We start from the raw sequence: 21,327 nt of genomic DNA on the forward strand, positions 1-21,327 counted from the left end.
CACAGCTTTGGTGGCCCTGGCAGGAAGGCTGCTGGCTGTGAGAAGGTCCTTCTGATCATCAGGATCAGAAGGAAGGTCGGCCGATCTCACTGGTCCTGGGCTGGGCACCTTCACCCCGAGTGAAGGTCCCTGGGATGTGAGGCCTGGTACCTCATAGCTTCGGTGACCAAGGAGGGTAGGCCGCCGGCTGTGGGCTCCGCCTTGGCATTAAGGTTGTTGGGGGGGAAGTTTGGGCTGTTGAGTTGCTGATCTGTAGATTTTCAGTTTGGGTAGGGGCAACTTAAAATTTTGGTAAAGGAATAAAAACTATAATTTAGAAGGACCGAAATAGAACAGCAGTGGTGTGTGCAGCTCTTCGGGTTCCCCACCCAAAGCTGACCTCTAATAAAGGCCTTAGAAAGGAGCAGGTCTCCTGGCCCATTTGTAACAGCTTGGGGGCTCGTCAGGGATAGGCCACACCTAAAGAGGACCGAGGACAGGACGATGTCACCTACCCTGTTGGGTCGCTGGGGGACAGGGACCGAACCGAGCTCAAGAGGACAGTCGGGGACCTCCAACACAGAGGAGGGCCGGGATTGGTAAGAGACAGTTGGCAGGTCTCCAGGCCAGTTTATAATGGGCATGCAGCTGTGCCTTGATGGACATGAGAAGTGGATGAAGAGTGGACCGGCGAGGCAAGAGTGATCTGGACAAGCGCCAGCTTCGGGCTCAAGAGGACCGGCGAGGCAAGAGCGAACATGGAGTTGAAGAAGGAGCACGAGTGGCCCTCTGGGTAAAAGGGCTTGATGGCATAGCCAGGGCACCTTGAAGGTGCCGTGGCTGACTTTGCACTGGGCCCCCTCCCTGTGTGCAGGGCTGGGTGTTTGCTGTGGTTGGCATTTTGCCATTGTGCTCCTTTGGCTGCCCGGAGACGGGGGCAACCCTGTAAGGAGGGTGAGAACCCCTGTCTCCGCACCTGAGGGGGGAAACGGAGCTCCCCAAGCCCCCGACCCGGCCGCCCTGTAAGCAGGGCAGGGCTTTTCCCTTTCCCCAGCCCTTGGCAGCATTCTGCCTGCTGCTGGTCCCTGGGCAGCGTGACCCCCTGTAGTCGGGGCGCGTCACAGCCTTTGTCCCTGTTCCAGGCCTGAAGCGCCTCAGCACGTCGAGGCCCCTGTGCCCTCCTGGCAGTGCAGTGCGGGGCAGGTCTGATGCTTTGATCTGCCACTGAGCAGTAGGGATGGCTCCCTTTGAGCAGGTTGGCCGCACGGACCTTGCTCCCTCTTTTGGGACTGTCTCCCCCTCCTTCCCCTGTCTTCCCCTTAGCTTGGTGCGAGTGAGCGAGTGTGATTGTGCTTTAGCCCCCCCTTTAGATACAGAGCAGGTTAGCTTGGACTTCCCAGGAGAGAAAGAGGAGTTCTGTGCGGCCACAAGCAGGTCCCCAAAATGCTCGGGTGGAGAAAGCGTCCGGCCTCGCCCCTGCTTGCTGAGGACGGCACAAAGCGGCTTAGGGGCAGCGTGACCCGCCTGTAGGCAGGGCCTGGGTCTGGGCCTAGGGTGCCCTTTGTGCTGGTGAGCCGGCAGCGTGCGGGCCCTGTAGTCAGGGCCCGTGCCAGGACGTTGCCCCAGGAGGAGCCCCTTGTCCCTTTGTCCCACGGAGCAGCCCCAGGTCCCTGTAAGCAGGGCTGGGGAGACTGCTTTAGCCAGGTGACAGGAACGGCTGCTCCCAGGCCTTTGCCCGGGAGCAGGTTGAAGAAGTGCTGGTGCCACCTTGTGTGGCAGCCTCGTAGAGGAGGCTCGTAGGGCTCCTGCCGCCGGCCGTGTTGCCGTGCTGCGCTGCGCTGCGGCTGGGCTCCGGCCTGTTCCTGAGTGGGACGCAGGCCGGAGCCTGTGCTCCGTGGTGCTTGTTGGGGGGTGCCGGGTTGCGGGGGGCGGCCCCGTAAGTGGGGTTGTGTGCGTCCCCTGGCCTCGGCGGGCGGTTGGAGGGACCCCCTCAATCAGGGGGTTATCCCTGGCCCCGGCCTTTCAGAGGCGTGGGGCCAGGAGTGGTGGGGCCGGGCGTGTGCCCTCCCTGTCCTTGGGGCTGGGCTCCCGGCCCCTCGGGGCGCTTCGGCTTTAGGCCGAGATCCCCAGTGCCCGAGTGTGGAGTCTGGTTCCTGTCACCGTGGGGGAAGGCCGAGCTCCGTGGCTCCCTGGGTGTGGACCGGCCTGTAAGCAGGCTATGGGTCTGGGAAGCCTTTGTGCTCCCTTCAGCTGGCAGCCTGTGTTGGGCGCCCTCCCCGTTAGTGGGGAGTGGCCCAGATGTGGAGAGAAGGAGCCTCCGTAGGCCTTGGGGAGCAGGGCCGCCCTGTAAGTCAGGGCCGGTGCTCTGGAGTCCCCGGGCACTTTGCAGTCTAGGCAGCGGCTTGGGCCCCCTGTAAGCAGGGCTGCAGCCTCTTGTCCGCTGCTTTGCAAGCCCAGCATCTTTTGCCCAGAGGGTCTAGCTCCCAGCACGGCGTGGGACTTCGGCGGACGTCGAGGTGGTGAGTGAAGCTGAAGTTGGAGGCTTTTGGGCAGCTGTGGGGGGTTCTGAGGGTGGTGGCGTGAGGATGTCGCTGTGGGGCTGTTGAGTGGCGGCTCCTTTGAGGAGCTGGAGCTTCTGAGGGCTGAGTGTGTCGTTGTCCATTGGCAGAAGGTGTGGGACGACGAGGCAAGTGCTGACGCGTCGGGCTCAAGAGAGGACCGGCGAGGCAAGAGCGAGCGTGGAGTTGAAGAAGGAGCACGAGTGGCCCTCTGGGCAAAAGGGCTTGATGGCATAGCCAGGGCACCTTGAAGGTGCCGTGGCTGACTTTGCACTGGGCCCCCTCCCTGTGTGCAGGGCTGGGTGTTTGCTGTGGTTGGCATTTTGCCATTGTGCTCCTTTGGCTGCCCGGAGACGGGGGCAACCCTGTAAGGAGGGTGAGAGCCCCTGTCTCCGCACCTGAGGGGGGAAACGGAGCTCCCCAAGCCCCCGGCCCGGCCGCCCTGTAAGCAGGGCAGGGCTTTTCCCTTTCCCCAGCCCTTGGCAGCATTCTGCCTGCTGCTGGTCTCTGGGCAGCGTGACCCCCTGTAGTCGGGGCGCGTCACAGCCTTTGTCCCTGTTCCAGGCCTGAAGCGCCTCAGCACGTCGAGGCCCCTGTGCCCTCCTGGCAGTGCAGTGCGGGGCAGGTCTGATGCTTTGATCTGCCACTGAGCAGTAGGGATGGCTCCCTTTGAGCAGGTTGGCCGCACGGACCTTGCTCCCTCTTTTGGGACTGTCTCCCCCTCCTTCCCCTGTCTTCCCCTTAGCTTGGTGCGAGTGAGCGAGTGTGATTGTGCTTTAGCCCCCCCTTTAGATACAGAGCAGGTTAGCTTGGACTTCCCAGGAGAGAAAGAGGAGTTCTGTGTGGCCACAAGCAGGTCCCCAAAATGCTCGGGTGGAGAAAGCGTCCGGCCTCGCCCCTGCTTGCTGAGGACGGCACGAAGCGGCTTAGCGGCAGCGTGACCCGCCTGTAGGCAGGGCCTGGGTCTGGGCCTAGGGTGCCCTTTGTGCTGGTGAGCCGGCAGCGTGCGGGCCCTGTAGTCAGGGCCCGTGCCAGGACGTTGCCCCAGGAGGAGCCCCTTGTCCCTTTGTCCCACGGAGCAGCCCCAGGTCCCTGTAAGCAGGGCTGGGGAGACTGCTTTAGCCAGGTGACAGGAACGGCTGCTCCCAGGCCTTTGCCCGGGAGCAGGTTGAAGAAGTGCTGGTGCCACCTTGTGTGGCAGCCTCGTAGAGGAGGCTCGTAGGGCTCCTGCCGCCGGCCGTGTTGCCGTGCTGCGCTGCGGCTGGGCTCCGGCCTGTTCCTGAGTGGGACGCAGGCCGGAGCCTGTGCTCCGTGGTGCTTGTTGGGGGGTGCCGGGTTGCGGGGGGCGGCCCCGTAAGTGGGGTTATGTGCGTCCCCTGGCCTCGGCGGGCGGTTGGAGGGACCCCCTCAATCAGGGGGTTATCCCTGGCCCCGGCCTTTCAGAGGCGTGGGGCCAGGAGTGGTGGGGCCGGGCGTGTGCCCTCCCTGTCCTTGGGGCTGGGCTCCCGGCCCCTCGGGGCGCTTCGGCTTTAGGCCGAGATCCCCAGTGCCCGAGTGTGGAGTCTGGTTCCTGTCACCGTGGGGGAAGGCCAAGCTCCGTGGCTCCCTGGGTGTGGACAGGCCTGTAAGCAGGCTATGGGTCTGGGAGCCTTTGTGCTCCCTTCAGCTGGCAGCCTGTGTTGGGCGCCCTCCCCGTTAGTGGGGAGTGGCCCGGATGTGGAGAGAAGGAGCCTCCGTAGGCCTTGGGGAGCAGGGCCGCCCTGTAAGTCAGGGCCGGTGCTCTGGAGTCCCCGGGCACTTTGCAGTCTAGGCAGCGGCTTGGGCCCCCTGTAAGCAGGGCTGCAGCCTCTTGTCCGCTGCTTTGCAAGCCCAGCATCTTTTGCCCAGAGGGTCTAGCTCCCAGCATGGCGTGGGACTTCGGCGGACGTCGAGGTGGTGAGTGAAGCTGAAGTTGGAGGCTTTTGGGCAGCTGTGGGGGGTTCTGAGGGTGGTGGCGTGAGGATGTCGCTGTGGGGCTGTTGAGTGGCGGCTCCTTTGAGGAGCTGGAGCTTCTGAGGGCTGAGTGTGTCGTTGTCCATTGGCAGAAGGTGTGGGACGACGAGGCAAGTGCTGACGCGTCGGGCTCAAGAGAGGACCGGCGAGGCAAGAGCGAGCTGCAGAGGCGTCGGCTTCGGGCTCAAGAGAGGACCGGCGAGGCAAGAGCGAACGTGGAGTTGAAGAAGGAGCACGAGTGGCCCTCTGGGTAAAAGGGCTTGATGGCATAGCCAGGGCACCTTGAAGGTGCCGTGGCTGACTTTGCACTGGGCCCCCTCCCTGTGTGCAGGGCTGGGTGTTTGCTGTGGTTGGCATTTTGCCATTGTGCTCCTTTGGCTGCCCGGAGACGGGGGCAACCCTGTAAGGAGGGTGAGAGCCCCTGTCTCCGCACCTGAGGGGGGAAACGGAGCTCCCCAAGCCCCCGGCCCGGCCGCCCTGTAAGCAGGGCAGGGCTTTTCCCTTTCCCCAGCCCTTGGCAGCATTCTGCCTGCTGCTGGTCCCTGGGCAGCGTGACCCCCTGTAGTCGGGGCGCGTCACAGCCTTTGTCCCTGTTCCAGGCCTGAAGCGCCTCAGCACGTCGAGGCCCCTGTGCCCTCCTGGCAGTGCAGTGCGGGGCAGGTCTGATGCTTTGATCTGCCACTGAGCAGTAGGGATGGCTCCCTTTGAGCAGGTTGGCCGCACGGACCTTGCTCCCTCTTTTGGGACTGTCTCCCCCTCCTTCCCCTGTCTTCCCCTTAGCTTGGTGCGAGTGAGCGAGTGTGATTGTGCTTTAGCCCCCCCTTTAGATACAGAGCAGGTTAGCTTGGACTTCCCAGGAGAGAAAGAGGAGTTCTGTGCGGCCACAAGCAGGTCCCCAAAATGCTCGGGTGGAGAAAGCGTCCGGCCTCGCCCCTGCTTGCTGAGGACGGCACGAAGCGGCTTAGGGGCAGCGTGACCCGCCTGTAGGCAGGGCCTGGGTCTGGGCCTAGGGTGCCCTTTGTGCTGGTGAGCCGGCAGCGTGCGGGCCCTGTAGTCAGGGCCCGTGCCAGGACGTTGCCCCAGGAGGAGCCCCTTGTCCCTTTGTCCCACGGAGCAGCCCCAGGTCCCTGTAAGCAGGGCTGGGGAGACTGCTTTAGCCAGGTGACAGGAACGGCTGCTCCCAGGCCTTTGCCCGGGAGCAGGTTGAAGAAGTGCTGGTGCCACCTTGTGTGGCAGCCTCGTAGAGGAGGCTCGTAGGGCTCCTGCCGCCGGCCGTGTTGCCGTGCTGCGCTGCGCTGCGGCTGGGCTCCGGCCTGTTCCTGAGTGGGACGCAGGCCGGAGCCTGTGCTCCGTGGTGCTTGTTGGGGGGTGCCGGGTTGCGGGGGGCGGCCCCGTAAGTGGGGTTATGTGCGTCCCCTGGCCTCGGCGGGCGGTTGGAGGGACCCCCTCAATCAGGGGGTTATCCCTGGCCCCGGCCTTTCAGAGGCGTGGGGCCAGGAGTGGTGGGGCCGGGCGTGTGCCCTCCCTGTCCTTGGGGCTGGGCTCCCGGCCCCTCGGGGCGCTTCGGCTTTAGGCCGAGATCCCCAGTGCCCGAGTGTGGAGTCTGGTTCCTGTCACCGTGGGGGAAGGCCGAGCTCCGTGGCTCCCTGGGTGTGGACCGGCCTGTAAGCAGGCTATGGGTCTGGGAAGCCTTTGTGCTCCCTTCAGCTGGCAGCCTGTGTTGGGCGCCCTCCCCGTTAGTGGGGAGTGGCCCGGATGTGGAGAGAAGGAGCCTCCGTAGGCCTTGGGGAGCAGGGCCGCCCTGTAAGTCAGGGCCGGTGCTCTGGAGTCCCCGGGCACTTTGCAGTCTAGGCAGCGGCTTGGGCCCCCTGTAAGCAGGGCTGCAGCCTCTTGTCCGCTGCTTTGCAAGCCCAGCATCTTTTGCCCAGAGGGTCTAGCTCCCAGCACGGCGTGGGACTTCGGCGGACGTCGAGGTGGTGAGTGAAGCTGAAGTTGGAGGCTTTTGGGCAGCTGTGGGGGGTTCTGAGGGTGGTGGCGTGAGGATGTCGCTGTGGGGCTGTTGAGTGGCGGCTCCTTTGAGGAGCTGGAGCTTCTGAGGGCTGAGTGTGTCGTTGTCCATTGGCAGAAGGTGTGGGACGACGAGGCAAGTGCTGACGCGTCGGGCTCAAGAGAGGACCGGCGAGGCAAGAGCGAGCGTGGAGTTGAAGAAGGAGCACGAGTGGCCCTCTGGGTAAAAGGGCTTGATGGCATAGCCAGGGCACCTTGAAGGTGCCGTGGCTGACTTTGCACTGGGCCCCCTCCCTGTGTGCAGGGCTGGGTGTTTGCTGTGGTTGGCATTTTGCCATTGTGCTCCTTTGGCTGCCCGGAGACGGGGGCAACCCTGTAAGGAGGGTGAGAGCCCCTGTCTCCGCACCTGAGGGGGAAAACGGAGCTCCCCAAGCCCCCGGCCCGGCCGCCCTGTAAGCAGGGCAGGGCTTTTCCCTTTCCCCAGCCCTTGGCAGCATTCTGCCTGCTGCTGGTCCCTGGGCAGCGTGACCCCCTGTAGTCGGGGCGCGTCACAGCCTTTGTCCCTGTTCCAGGCCTGAAGCGCCTCAGCACGTCGAGGCCCCTGTGCCCTCCTGGCAGTGCAGTGCGGGGCAGGTCTGATGCTTTGATCTGCCACTGAGCAGTAGGGATGGCTCCCTTTGAGCAGGTTGGCCGCACGGACCTTGCTCCCTCTTTTGGGACTGTCTCCCCCTCCTTCCCCTGTCTTCCCCTTAGCTTGGTGCGAGTGAGCGAGTGTGATTGTGCTTTAGCCCCCCCTTTAGATACAGAGCAGGTTAGCTTGGACTTCCCGGGAGAGAAAGAGGAGTTCTGTGCGGCCACAAGCAGGTCCCCAAAATGCTCGGGTGGAGAAAGCGTCCGGCCTCGCCCCTGCTTGCTGAGGACGGCACGAAGCGGCTTAGCGGCAGCGTGACCCGCCTGTAGCCAGGGCCTGGGTCTGGGCCTAGGGTGCCCTTTGTGCTGGTGAGCCGGCAGCGTGCGGGCCCTGTAGTCAGGGCCCGTGCCAGGACGTTGCCCCAGGAGGAGCCCCTTGTCCCTTTGTCCCACGGAGCAGCCCCAGGTCCCTGTAAGCAGGGCTGGGGAGACTGCTTTAGCCAGGTGACAGGAACGGCTGCTCCCAGGCCTTTGCCCGGGAGCAGGTTGAAGAAGTGCTGGTGCCACCTTGTGTGGCAGCCTCGTAGAGGAGGCTCATCGGGCTCCTGCCGCCGGCCGTGTTGCCGTGCTGCGCTGCGCTGCGGCTGGGCTCCGGCCTGTTCCTGAGTGGGACGCAGGCCGGAGCCTGTGCTCCGTGGTGCTTGTTGGGGGGTGCCGGGTTGCGGGGGGCGGCCCCGTAAGTGGGGTTATGTGCGTCCCCTGGCCTCGGCGGGCGGTTGGAGGGACCCCCTCAATCAGGGGGTTATCCCTGGCCCCGGCCTTTCAGAGGCGTGGGGCCAGGAGTGGTGGGGCCGGGCGTGTGCCCTCCCTGTCCTTGGGGCTGGGCTCCCGGCCCCTCGGGGCGCTTCGGCTTTAGGCCGAGATCCCCAGTGCCCGAGTGTGGAGTCTGGTTCCTGTCACCGTGGGGGAAGGCCGAGCTCCGTGGCTCCCTGGGTGTGGACCGGCCTGTAAGCAGGCTATGGGTCTGGGAAGCCTTTGTGCTCCCTTCAGCTGGCAGCCTGTGTTGGGCGCCCTCCCTGTTAGTGGGGAGTGGCCCGGATGTGGAGAGAAGGAGCCTCCGTAGGCCTTGGGGAGCAGGGCCGCCCTGTAAGTCAGGGCCGGTGCTCTGGAGTCCCCGGGCACTTTGCAGTCTAGGCAGCGGCTTGGGCCCCCTGTAAGCAGGGCTGCAGCCTCTTGTCCGCTGCTTTGCAAGCCCAGCATCTTTTGCCCAGAGGGTCTAGCTCCCAGCACGGCGTGGGACTTCGGCGGACGTCGAGGTGGTGAGTGAAGCTGAAGTTGGAGGCTTTTGGGCAGCTGTGGGGGGTTCTGAGGGTGGTGGCGTGAGGATGTCGCTGTGGGGCTGTTGAGTGGCGGCTCCTTTGAGGAGCTGGAGCTTCTGAGGGCTGAGTGTGTCGTTGTCCATTGGCAGAAGGTGTGGGACGACGAGGCAAGTGCTGACGCGTCGGGCTCAAGAGAGGACCGGCGAGGCAAGAGCGAGCGTGGAGTTGAAGAAGGAGCACGAGTGGCCCTCTGGGTAAAAGGGCTTGATGGCATAGCCAGGGCACCTTGAAGGTGCCGTGGCTGACTTTGCACTGGGCCCCCTCCCTGTGTGCAGGGCTGGGTGTTTGCTGTGGTTGGCATTTTGCCATTGTGCTCCTTTGGCTGCCCGGAGACGGGGGCAACCCTGTAAGGAGGGTGAGAGCCCCTGTCTCCGCACCTGAGGGGGGAAACGGAGCTCCCCAAGCCCCTGGCCCGGCCGCCCTGTAAGCAGGGCAGGGCTTTTCCCTTTCCCCAGCCCTTGGCAGCATTCTGCCTGCTGCTGGTCCCTGGGCAGCGTGACCCCCTGTAGTCGGGGCGCGTCACAGCCTTTGTCCCTGTTCCAGGCCTGAAGCGCCTCAGCACGTCGAGGCCCCTGTGCCCTCCTGGCAGTGCAGTGCGGGGCAGGTCTGATGCTTTGATCTGCCACTGAGCAGTAGGGATGGCTCCCTTTGAGCAGGTTGGCCGCACGGACCTTGCTCCCTCTTTTGGGACTGTCTCCCCCTCCTTCCCCTGTCTTCCCCTTAGCTTGGTGCGAGTGAGCGAGTGTGATTGTGCTTTAGCCCCCCCTTTAGATACAGAGCAGGTTAGCTTGGACTTCCCAGGAGAGAAAGAGGAGTTCTGTGCGGCCACAAGCAGGTCCCCAAAATGCTCGGGTGGAGAAAGCGTCCGGCCTCGCCCCTGCTTGCTGAGGACGGCACGAAGCGGCTTAGCGGCAGCGTGACCCGCCTGTAGGCAGGGCCTGGGTCTGGGCCTAGGGTGCCCTTTGTGCTGGTGAGCCGGCAGCGTGCGGGCCCTGTAGTCAGGGCCCGTGCCAGGACGTTGCCCCAGGAGGAGCCCCTTGTCCCTTTGTCCCACGGAGCAGCCCCAGGTCCCTGTAAGCAGGGCTGGGGAGACTGCTTTAGCCAGGTGACAGGAACGGCTGCTCCCAGGCCTTTGCCCGGGAGCAGGTTGAAGAAGTGCTGGTGCCACCTTGTGTGGCAGCCTCGTAGAGGAGGCTCGTAGGGCTCCTGCCGCCGGCCGTGTTGCCGTGCTGCGCTGCGCTGCGGCTGGGCTCCGGCCTGTTCCTGAGTGGGACGCAGGCCGGAGCCTGTGCTCCGTGGTGCTTGTTGGGGGGTGCCGGGTTGCGGGGGGCGGCCCCGTAAGTGGGGTTATGTGCGTCCCCTGGCCTCGGCGGGCGGTTGGAGGGACCCCCTCAATCAGGGGGTTATCCCTGGCCCCGGCCTTTCAGAGGCGTGGGGCCAGGAGTGGTGGGGCCGGGCGTGTGCCCTCCCTGTCCTTGGGGCTGGGCTCCCGGCCCCTCGGGGCGCTTCGGCTTTAGGCCGAGATCCCCAGTGCCCGAGTGTGGAGTCTGGTTCCTGTCACCGTGGGGGAAGGCCGAGCTCCGTGGCTCCCTGGGTGTGGACCGGCCTGTAAGCAGGCTATGGGTCTGGGAGCCTTTGTGCTCCCTTCAGCTGGCAGCCTGTGTTGGGCGCCCTCCCCGTTAGTGGGGAGTGGCCCGGATGTGGAGAGAAGGAGCCTCCGTAGGCCTTGGGGAGCAGGGCCGCCCTGTAAGTCAGGGCCGGTGCTCTGGAGTCCCCGGGCACTTTGCAGTCTAGGCAGCGGCTTGGGCCCCCTGTAAGCAGGGCTGCAGCCTCTTGTCCGCTGCTTTGCAAGCCCAGCATCTTTTGCCCAGAGGGTCTAGCTCCCAGCACGGCGTGGGACTTCAACGGACATCGAGGTGGTGAGTGAAGCTGAAGTTGGAGGCTTTTGGGCAGCTGTGGGGGGTTCTGTGAGGGTGGTGGCGTGAGGATGTCGCTGTGGGGCTGTTGAGTGGCGGCTCCTTTGAGGAGCTGGAGCTTCTGAGGGCTGAGTGTGTCGTTGTCCATTGGCAGAAGGTGTGGGACGACGAGGCAAGTGCTGACGCGTCGGGCTCAAGAGAGGACCGGCGAGGCAAGAGCGAGCTGCAGAGGCGTCGGCTTCGGGCTCAGAGAGGACCGGCGAGGCAAGAGCGAGCGTGGAGTTGAAGAAGGAGCACGAGTGGCCCTCTGGGTAAAAGGGCTTGATGGCATAGCCAGGGCACCTTGAAGGTGCCGTGGCTGACTTTGCACTGGGCCCCCTCCCTGTGTACAGGGCTGGGTGTTTGCTGTGGTTGGCATTTTGCCATTGTGCTCCTTTGGCTGCCCGGAGACGGGGGCAACCCTGTAAGGAGGGTGAGAGCCCCTGTCTCCGCACCTGAGGGGGGAAACGGAGCTCCCCAAGCCCCCGGCCCGGCCGCCCTGTAAGCAGGGCAGGGCTTTTCCCTTTCCCCAGCCCTTGGCAGCATTCTGCCTGCTGCTGGTCCCTGGGCAGCGTGACCCCCTGTAGTCGGGGCGCGTCACAGCCTTTGTCCCTGTTCCAGGCCTGAAGCGCCTCAGCACGTCGAGGCCCCTGTGCCCTCCTGGCAGTGCAGTGCGGGGCAGGTCTGATGCTTTGATCTGCCACTGAGCAGTAGGGATGGCTCCCTTTGAGCAGGTTGGCCGCACGGACCTTGCTCCCTCTTTTGGGACTGTCTCCCCCTCCTTCCCCTGTCTTCCCCTGAGCTTGGTGCGAGTGAGCGAGTGTGATTGTGCTTTAGCCCCCCCTTTAGATACAGAGCAGGTTAGCTTGGACTTCCCAGGAGAGAAAGAGGAGTTCTGTGCGGCCACAAGCAGGTCCCCAAAATGCTCGGGTGGAGAAAGCGTCCGGCCTCGCCCCTGCTTGCTGAGGACGGCACGAAGCGGCTTAGCGGCAGCGTGACCCGCCTGTAGGCAGGGCCTGGGTCTGGGCCTAGGGTGCCCTTTGTGCTGGTGAGCCGGCAGCGTGCGGGCCCTGTAGTCAGGGCCCGTGCCAGGACGTTGCCCCAGGAGGAGCCCCTTGTCCCTTTGTCCCACGGAGCAGCCCCAGGTCCCTGTAAGCAGGGCTGGGGAGACTGCTTTAGCCAGGTGACAGGAACGGCTGCTCCCAGGCCTTTGCCCGGGAGCAGGTTGAAGAAGTGCTGGTGCCACCTTGTGTGGCAGCCTCGTAGAGGAGGCTCGTAGGGCTCCTGCCGCCGGCCGTGTTGCCGTGCTGCGCTGCGCTGCGGCTGGGCTCCGGCCTGTTCCTGAGTGGGACGCAGGCCGGAGCCTGTGCTCCGTGGTGCTTGTTGGGGGGTGCCGGGTTGCGGGGGGCGGCCCCGTAAGTGGGGTTATGTGCGTCCCCTGGCCTCGGCGGGCGGTTGGAGGGACCCCCTCAATCAGGGGGTTATCCCTGGCCCCGGCCTTTCAGAGGCGTGGGGCCAGGAGTGGTGGGGCCGGGCGTGTGCCCTCCCTGTCCTTGGGGCTGGGCTCCCGGCCCCTCGGGGCGCTTCGGCTTTAGGCAGAGATCCCCAGTGCCCGAGTGTGGAGTCTGGTTCCTGTCACCGTGGGGGAAGGCCGAGCTCCGTGGCTCCCTGGGTGTGGACCGGCCTGTAAGCAGGCTATGGGTCTGGGAGCCTTTGTGCTCCCTTCAGCTGGCAGCCTGTGTTGGGCGCCCTCCCCGTTAGTGGGGAGTGGCCCGGATGTGGAGAGAAGGAGCCTCCGTAGGCCTTGGGGAGCAGGGCCGCCCTGTAAGTCAGGGCCGGTGCTCTGGAGTCCCCGGGCACTTTGCAGTCTAGGCAGCGGCTTGGGCCCCCTGTAAGCAGGGCTGCAGCCTCTTGTCCGCTGCTTTGCAAGCCCAGCATCTTTTGCCCAGAGGGTCTAGCTCCCAGCACGGCGTGGGACTTCAACGGACGTCGAGGTGGTGAGTGAAGCTGAAGTTGGAGGCTTTTGGGCAGCTGTGGGGGGTTCTGTGAGGGTGGTGGCATGAGGATGTCGCTGTGGGGCTGTTGAGTGGCGGCTCCTTTGAGGAGCTGGAGCTTCTGAGGGCTGAGTGTGTCGTTGTCCATTGGCAGAAGGTGTGGGACGACGAGGCAAGTGCTGACGCGTCGGGCTCAAGAGAGGACCGGGGAGGCAAGAGCGAGCGTGGAGTTTAAGAAGGAGCACGAGTGGCCCTCTGGGTAAAAGGGCTTGATGGCATAGCCAGGGCACCTTGAAGGTGCCGTGGCTGACTTTGCACTGGGCCCCCTCCCTGTGTGCAGGGCTGGGTGTTTGCTGTGGTTGGCATTTTGCCATTGTGCTCCTTTGGCTGCCCGGAGACGGGGGCAACCCTGTAAGGAGGGTGAGAGCCCCTGTCTCCGCACCTGAGGGGGGAAACGGAGCTCCCCAAGCCCCCGGCCCGGCCGCCCTGTAAGCAGGGCAGGGCTTTTCCCTTTCCCCAGCCCTTGGCAGCATTCTGCCTGCTGCTGGTCCCTGGGCAGCGTGACCCCCTGTAGTCGGGGCGCGTCACAGCCTTTGTCCCTGTTCCAGGCCTGAAGCGCCTCAGCACGTCGAGGCCCCTGTGCCCTCCTGGCAGTGCAGTGCGGGGCAGGTCTGATGCTTTGATCTGCCACTGAGCAGTAGGGAAGGCTCCCTTTGAGCAGGTTGGCCGCACGGACCTTGCTCCCTCTTTTGGGACTGTCTCCCCCTCCTTCCCCTGTCTTCCCCTTAGCTTGGTGCGAGTGAGCGAGTGTGATTGTGCTTTAGCCCCCCCTTTAGATACAGAGCAGGTTAGCTTGGACTTCCCAGGAGAGAAAGAGGAGTTCTGTGCGGCCACAAGCAGGTCCCCAAAATGCTCGGGTGGAGAAAGCGTCCGGCCTCGCCCCTGCTTGCTGAGGACGGCACGAAGCGGCTTAGCGGCAGCGTGACCCGCCTGTAGCCAGGGCCTGGGTCTGGGCCTAGGGTGCCCTTTGTGCTTGTGAGCCGGCAGCGTGCGGGCCCTGTAGTCAGGGCCCGTGCCAGGACGTTGCCCCAGGAGGAGCCCCTTGTCCCTTTGTCCCACGGAGCAGCCCCAGGTCCCTGTAAGCAGGGCTGGGGAGACTGCTTTAGCCAGGTGACAGGAACGGCTGCTCCCAGGCCTTTGCCCGGGAGCAGGTTGAAGAAGTGCTGGTGCCACCTTGTGTGGCAGCCTCGTAGAGGAGGCTCGTAGGGCTCCTGCCACCGGCCGTGTTGCCGTGCTGCGCTGCGCTGCGGCTGGGCTCCGGCCTGTTCCTGAGGGGGACGCAGGCCGGAGCCTGTGCTCCGTGGTGCTTGTTGGGGGGTGCCGGGTTGCGGGGGGCGGCCCCGTAAGTGGGGTTATGTGCGTCCCCTGGCCTCGGCGGGCGGTTGGAGGGACCCCCTCAATCAGGGGGTTATCCCTGGCCCCGGCCTTTCAGAGGCGTGGGGCCAGGAGTGGTGGGGCCGGGCGTGTGCCCTCCCTGTCCTTGGGGCTGGGCTCCCGGCCCCTCGGGGCGCTTCGGCTTTAGGCCGAGATCCCCAGTGCCCGAGTGTGGAGTCTGGTTCCTGTCACCGTGGGGGAAGGCCGAGGAGCTCCGTGGCTCCCTGGGTGTGGACCGGCCTGTAAGCAGGCTATGGGTCTGGGAGCCTTTGTGCTCCCTTCAGCTGGCAGCCTGTGTTGGGCGCCCTCCCCGTTAGTGGGGAGTGGCCCGGATGTGGAGAGAAGGAGCCTCCGTAGGCCTTGGGGAGCAGGGCCGCCCTGTAAGTCAGGGCCGGTGCTCTGGAGTCCCCGGGCACTTTGCAGTCTAGGCAGCGGCTTGGGCCCCCTGTAAGCAGGGCTGCAGCCTCTTGTCCGCTGCTTTGCAAGCCCAGCATCTTTTGCCCAGAGGGTCTAGCTCCCAGCACGGCGTGGGACTTCGGCGGACGTCGAGGTGGTGAGTGAAGCTGAAGTTGGAGGCTTTTGGGCAGCTGTGGGGGGTTCTGAGGGTGGTGGCGTGAGGATGTCGCTGTGGGGCTGTTGAGTGGCGGCTCCTTTGAGGAGCTGGAGCTTCTGAGGGCTGAGTGTGTCGTTGTCCATTGGCAGAAGGTGTGGGACGACGAGGCAAGTGCTGACGCGTCGGGCTCAAGAGAGGACCGGCGAGGCAAGAGCGAGCTGCAGAGGCGTCGGCTTCGGGCTCAAGAGAGGACCGGCGAGGCAAGAGCGAACGTGGAGTTGAAGAAGGAGCACGAGTGGCCCTCTGGGTAAAAGGGCTTGATGGCATAGCCAGGGCACCTTGAAGGTGCCGTGGCTGACTTTGCACTGGGCCCCCTCCCTGTGTGCAGGGCTGGGTGTTTGCTGTGGTTGGCATTTTGTCGTTGCGCTCTGTGTTAGATGATGGACATGTAAAAACAATAAATCTGTGCACAGTTCATTGTCCTCCTGCAGTAGTTGGTGGTTTTTACGTGGAATCTGTGACTTACCTCAGCCAACTTTGTCTTATGCAGGTAACAAATACTTGTGAGGGAGGAAAGGAATGTGGAGAAGATGTTGCTTAGAAATTGTGTGGAGTAAATCGAATTGTAAAACTTTAGACTGACCAATACCGGGAGGGGAAGGGAACTGATAGAGGTGAAATTTATCAGGGGCTTTATAGAGACAGATGTTAACTTTCGAGTCCCAGGCCGAGCTGTGAGCGTGACCCGTTCTGTTGGAGCTGGTGGTTTTTGGACACGTTCGCCAGCCACGCTCTGTAATAATTAGTCCTGGGCTTTGCTCCTGTTTTTCTTTCAGCCTTCTATCCAACTTACACTCTTTTATTTCATTGGTGGGGTGTTATATATCTGGTATAAATATGAGATATAAATAATGGAAAAATGAAAATATGAAAATATAAAAATATCAATATATTTGTATAAATAGAACATATTAACAAATACAATTAACAAATTTCTATGAAATATATACTATATAAATAATACAAATATCATAATATATAAGGAATGCATATAAGAATGAAAATAGAAATACAAAGATGCAGTTTAAATGTTTTATTTGGGTTATTTGGTTAGAGGCAGGGTTTTTTATAGATAATATAATCAAAAATATAAATATACAATAAATATATACAGACTTGTAAAATTAGTAATATAAATATATGGGCATATATAAATATAAAATAAAAGTACATATATATGCAGGATATAACTAATAGGATATATTCTTCTATCCATGATAGAGATATATAAATTACAGATGTAAATATGAAAAACATAAAGAGAAAAATATATTTAAATATTGTTTGAAATAAAGGGGTTTTTTTTTTCCTACTTGGCGGGGGGCAGAGTTTATAAATAAATAATATTTTAAAATATAAACATACAAATATGTAATGCATAAAGACATAGCTATACGTAAAATAGAATTCAATATTAGTAATAGAAAGATTTTCTATATAATAAGTAATAGAAATAATATTGTATATATGTTAGAATAGAACTAATCTATAAATATGTATAGATTATGAATATAAATGAAATAAGAACAAATATCTATATCTATATATTATATTTCAAGGGTTATTTTTGGTTTTATTTGGTTAGAGGCAGAGATTTTTTTAGTTTTGGTCGGCCGTTTTTGGGGGCATTCATTTGGGAGGAATTTTGGAAGCGATTATTCCATTCGTGGCTTTTTTTGCCTCCTCTGCCCCGCAAGCCCGGGCTGAGCTGGGCGGCAGTGTCGCCGCCGTGTGGACACAGCGCGGTACTGCAGCCACCCCCGGGCCGGTGCCCTCTCAGTGTCGCCGCCGTGTGGGCACAGCGCGGTACTGCAGCCATTGCTGAGGCGGTGCCGCCCTGGGTGATTGGGCGGTGACCAAGGGGGACGGCGGGGTCGCTCCGGGGCTGCCGAGCGTGGGGAGGGGGCGAGGGGCGGGAGAGAGCGGGGCGGTGTCTGTCAATGGAGGGCAGAGGGGGACGGGGAGTTGGGGCTGCAAAGGGACGCTGTGGCTGAGAAGGATGACAGCGCGGGTGGGGGGCGTGGTTTACGGCGGAGGCGCCTTTTTCTGCTACTGTCGGGGACAGAATTGAATGGGAGAAGACATTTATTTGCCCTTTAAGTTGAGGTGACCGCTCCCTGTTGCCTCAGGGGTTTACCGAAAGGAAACTCCAGCTTTTCAAGCATTTAAAAGGTTTAAACCCAGCTGTGCTGCTGCATTTGACAGCGCTTCTGCCCGGCCCTTGTGCCCGACGAGACGCCTACCCTTCATTGCCCGGGGAATTGCTGGGGTGGGACGGGAATTTGGCTGCTTCTGGGGACTGACGGAGCCGAGCCGAGCCCGTCCCGCCGCTCCGCTCGGGCGCCGGAGAAGACCCCCCGGGCTCGGTGCCGGCCCCGCAGGACGGGCAGGAGCGGGCGGGGCTGTCCCGCTGCGGTGCCGCCCCTCCCCGCCGTAGGAGCCGCCCAGGGATCGGCTTTCCCGCCCCCAGCCGCGCTCCGCCCGCCGCCTGGAGCCTGGAGCGCTCTCGGCACCTCGTGGCTTGTGCACTCCGCGAGCGAAAGGCGCCTCCCGACCGCGTGGAGCCACCGGGCACGGGGCGCTGCGAGCGGCCGTGGCTACCTCGGACACCCCGCAGCGTGGAGCAGCGCCCGGGGCGCTCGGGGACCCCTGTGACCGGTGAGTTTCAGACTGTGCTTGCCAAAGCCGCGAAAGGGGAACAGAAGAGGAAAACTCGCTGGCGCTTCCCGTCCGCCTTTTGTCTGGGGGCCATGTTGGTTCTGCTCTTTTAATAATTCAGCTGTAAATGCTATGTGTCTGGGTGTGTCCAGGTGTTCCCGAGTGCTTGTGAGAATATAATTGCAGAACACAGCACTGCCGGTATAGTTCGTTGGTTCTTACCAAGAATTGGAAATAAGCATTTGTGTCTGTGCTGTGAAGAGCAGGGTCCCATATATGTTACCTGATGAATTGATTATGTAACAAACTTTGAACAGGATCTCCTGCTCAGCGAGGACTCCTGCAGACTATTTCTACAACTGCTAAATCTGAACACTTTCAGTCCTTTATAAAAGCTGCAAAAAGCAGTGAAGAGTAAAAGCATATTTTAATGTTCAACAGGCTGCTTTAAGAAGCTGCACCGCACGGCTGCTAAAGGCTTTCTATAGTTCTCTTAAATCTATGAGGTATTTATCATAATATTTAGCTACTGAGTTAGAAACTCTCATCTCTAAAGTGCCTGTAAGAGAAAAGACGTTGCATCTTTGCTCGTTTATGCTTATGGGTATAGCTCAATAGCTGTTAAGCCTGACATCAATTAATTCCTTGACCAAGCTCCTAGAACCTACCCAGGAATTGTTGCTGACACAGCAGGTATTTCTAAACTAAAATTTGTATGTATTTAGAGTTGAAAGTACGTTGCAGTTTACAGATAGAAGCCATGTAATTGTGATAATGTTTTATAACCTTCTCATACGTAAAGAATATTTAGTATTGGCATAAATTGTCATTGATAAACAACTGAGGTTCTCCATTTCTGGAGAAAAAAAAATCAGTTTTACTTTAATAAAATGTAATAATTACAAGGTGATTCCTACATTCCAAACTCTGTTACTCCTTGTCCTCTTAAAGTGCAAAACAGTTGAAGGAATGCAACAGAATTACTAAACCTAAAACATTCTACATGAAACATTTAAACCTTGTTGTAGCTCCTTCATTGAAAATATCTGAGTTCTTTGTTCTTTTTATTTCAAACAGTCTCGATCTATCTGTGGACTACCTTTTAGCTAAGCTATGAAGAGTTGGAAAATAGGAACAAAATGAGTTTTGGCATGATGTGCATTACTGTGTTTCAGTAACCTTCCTGTTTATCATCAGGTGAAAATAGAAGAAAAAAAAATTATTCTGAACCTGATTTCATTTTCTAGTATAAAATGTTGATTTCTAGCTCAAGGAGCATCTTAGTTTAGTCTACAGTCAGAAACCTAAAAGAGAATCAGAAATTACAGCCCCTGTCATACACGATGAAGTTTTTTATAAGTAATATAATCAAAAATATAAATATACAATAAATATATACAGCCTTGTAAAATTAGCAATATGAATATATAGGCATATATAAATATAAAATAAAAGTACATATATATGCAGGATATAAGTAATAGGATAAATTCTCCTGTCCATGATAGAGATATATAAATTACAGATGTAAATATGAAAAACATAAAGAGAAAAATATATTTAAATATTGTTTGAAAGAAAGGGGGTTTTTTTTTCCTACTTGGCGGGGGGCAGAGTTTATAAATAAATAATATTTTAAAATATAAACATACAAATATGTAATGCATAAAGACATAGCTATACGTAAAATAGAATTCAATATTAGTAATAGAAAGATTTTCTATATAATAAGTAATAGAAATAATATTGTATATATGTTAGAATAGAACTAATCTATAAATATGTATAGATTATGAATATAAATGAAATAAGAACAAATATCTGTATCTATATATTATATTTCAAGGGTTATTTTTGGTTTTATTTGGTTAGAGGCAGAGATTTTTTTAGTTTTGGTCGGCCGTTTTTGGGGGCATTCATTTGGGAGGAATTTTGGAAGCGATTATTCAATGCGTGGCTTTTTTTGCCTCCTCTGGCCCGCGAGCCCGGGCTGAGCTGGGCGGCAGTGTCGCCGCCGTGTGGACACAGCGCGGTACTGCAGCCACCCCGCAGCCCAGCCCGGCCGAGCCCAGCGGTGCTGTCGGTGGCCATTATATTCCGCGGGTGCAGGCACTGCCCAGCGAGCTCCTGCCCGGCCCCGCGCTCCCGTCCGTGCCCGTGCGATGGCCGGGCCGCCCGCGGGACTCGGCGGCAGGAACACACCGAGCTCTGCGCGTTTAACGCGAGGCGGCTCCGCCTTCTCCCGCGCGGCGCCTCGGCGCGGAGCCGAGCCGGGCCCTGGGGGCGTAGCCAGGCAACCCGAACGCAGCCGAATGCAGCCGATCAAATCCGAAGTGGCAGTATACCGAGTGGAGCCGATAAAGGCCGAGTGTAGCCGAAGTGCCGAATGTTGCCGAGGTTACACGAACCCCGCCCGGCTCCGCCCAGCGCAGCACCCGAAGCTGCCGAGCTCAGCTGAGCCGCGTTATTGAAACAGCACGAGCAAACCCGCACGGGCTCAGCAGCGAGCCCGGCACAGGTAGGCGGCTTCTTGTCTATGAAAGCAAAGCATTTCTCTCCTGACTTCCCTGCTAAATAGGGTGTGTCAGAAAAGGCTTTTTTTGTAGCATAAGATAAATGCTCTTGCATGAGGTGTTGACGGTCAGTTGTTTTACCAGTTCAAAGGGAGAAAACCAAACCAGGCTGACGGTGACGCTCCTTTCAGCGAGGCTTGGTATATATTTGAGCAAGTATTTCATCAGGGCTTTTTGTGTTAATGCTGCTTTTGGTTGTGTTTGTGTTTCTGTGCATTTGACTCGCTGTCAGTGTTTCTCATACAGTAGGAGTGTTCCTCCTAGTGAGTGTTTTCCACTCAAAGCAAGCAATTGTGGTACAAAGCAAGAATCATCTCAACAAGTGGTTCGGGTTTTCTGTTGCACTTGGCTTTGGGGTTTTTGTTTCTTTCTTTTTGTTACCCAATAACACTATTTAACTTTGCTACTGTGTGTTTCAAAGTTTTCTCCAAAAACTTGGCATGAATTTCCCCTTTCTTCCCCGTTGGTAGGCACTGTTTCTCTTAGAAAAGCTTCTGCCCTTCTGGATGTAGGCTGTCTTCCCTGTCCCTGCAGACTCTCCCTGCTGAAAGGCTGAGCTAAGGGCAGGATCTGTAAAATCTCTGACCCTCCACATGTCCCTCAGGCCTTCAGGTGCCTCCTTAGAGCTCATCAGGGGCAGGGCCTTGTGGAGCTCACAAGTGTGAGACTGCCCGAGAGGGAGAAGGAGTTGAACCACAAGACAGTAAAGCTTGGGGGGGGGCATTTCTGTCAGGTCCTGGAACAACAGCTGTTGTCCTAAACATCAGGTTTTGCTGTTGATAACCTGGAACCCCTGATTTTATTTTATTTTTTTTTAATTTTTGACCTAAAAGCTGATGTATGAAGGAAGAGGGACCTGCTTTAAAAACCCCAACAAAGTTCTTGGGTTTGGGGGATGAGGGTTGGGTAGAAGGTGGTTGTAATTATTTCAGTGGAATTCATAATAACGGAAGATGGTGCTCTAGAATGAACCTGCTCACACTCACCTATTGGAGGTGTGTTTTGTTTTGTTATGATTTGGTTTGTTGGGGTTTTTTTTCCCTAATGTACTAGAGGACTAAATTTTTTGGAAGCTTGCTAGAGTTAATTGCTTGTTAGAAACATAAGTTCAGTGACCTCTGTTATGATTTGCCTGGCAATGATTCAAACAGAATCTAGCGAAGTGAAGCAGGGCTTTAATTGTAGCTGATGCTTTTAAATTTAAATGAAGCTTTGTTTCCTAAGGTCATTATGATACCGACTGCAATTTCTTTGCTAAGCAAGTCAGATCCAGAGATGTTTTAGATTCCCCTGAAAAGATTCTCATTTAGGTTACAGGAATGAAAACACATGTCTGTTGAGGGGTTTGCCCCAGGTCACCCGAATTTATTTTTGTTATCTTAGCAGAGCCAATTTCCTTAAGAAAATGCGATTCATGATGGAGAGTTTAATCGGAGGATATATGCAGCTAACCCTCTTCACAAGAGCTGTTCCTGGTTCTCCAGCTCCTGCTCCTGGACCCCCCTGGTCACTTAGTGCTCAGGATATTTGAGGGCCCAGGTGATTTCTGTTCCTT

The 21,327-nt window shown here is 58.4% G+C and overlaps 1 protein-coding gene across 7 annotated transcripts in view; it reads left to right on the top strand.

Annotated features, from left to right (window-relative positions):
• Positions 1–21,327, top strand: part of LCMT2 (leucine carboxyl methyltransferase 2) — an 89,414-nt gene that overhangs the window by 49,483 nt on the left and 18,604 nt on the right. The window contains exons 1-2 of one of the 7 annotated variants that reach the window (XR_004420807.2): positions 19,046–19,717; positions 21,156–21,311. The exons of 3 other annotated variants lie outside the window; for them this stretch is intronic. The gene's annotated coding sequence lies outside the window, so the exon portion shown is untranslated. Of the gene's footprint in view, positions 1–19,045; positions 19,718–21,155; positions 21,312–21,327 lie in introns of those variants that run through there. 3 more of the 7 variants (XR_004420810.2, XR_004420806.2, XR_004420811.2) reach the window with 3 other exon arrangements.

The sequence above is a fragment of the Catharus ustulatus genome, chromosome 2, assembly GCF_009819885.2.
Source record: "Catharus ustulatus isolate bCatUst1 chromosome 2, bCatUst1.pri.v2, whole genome shotgun sequence".
In the NCBI taxonomy this organism is placed as follows: Eukaryota; Metazoa; Chordata; class Aves; order Passeriformes; family Turdidae; genus Catharus; species Catharus ustulatus.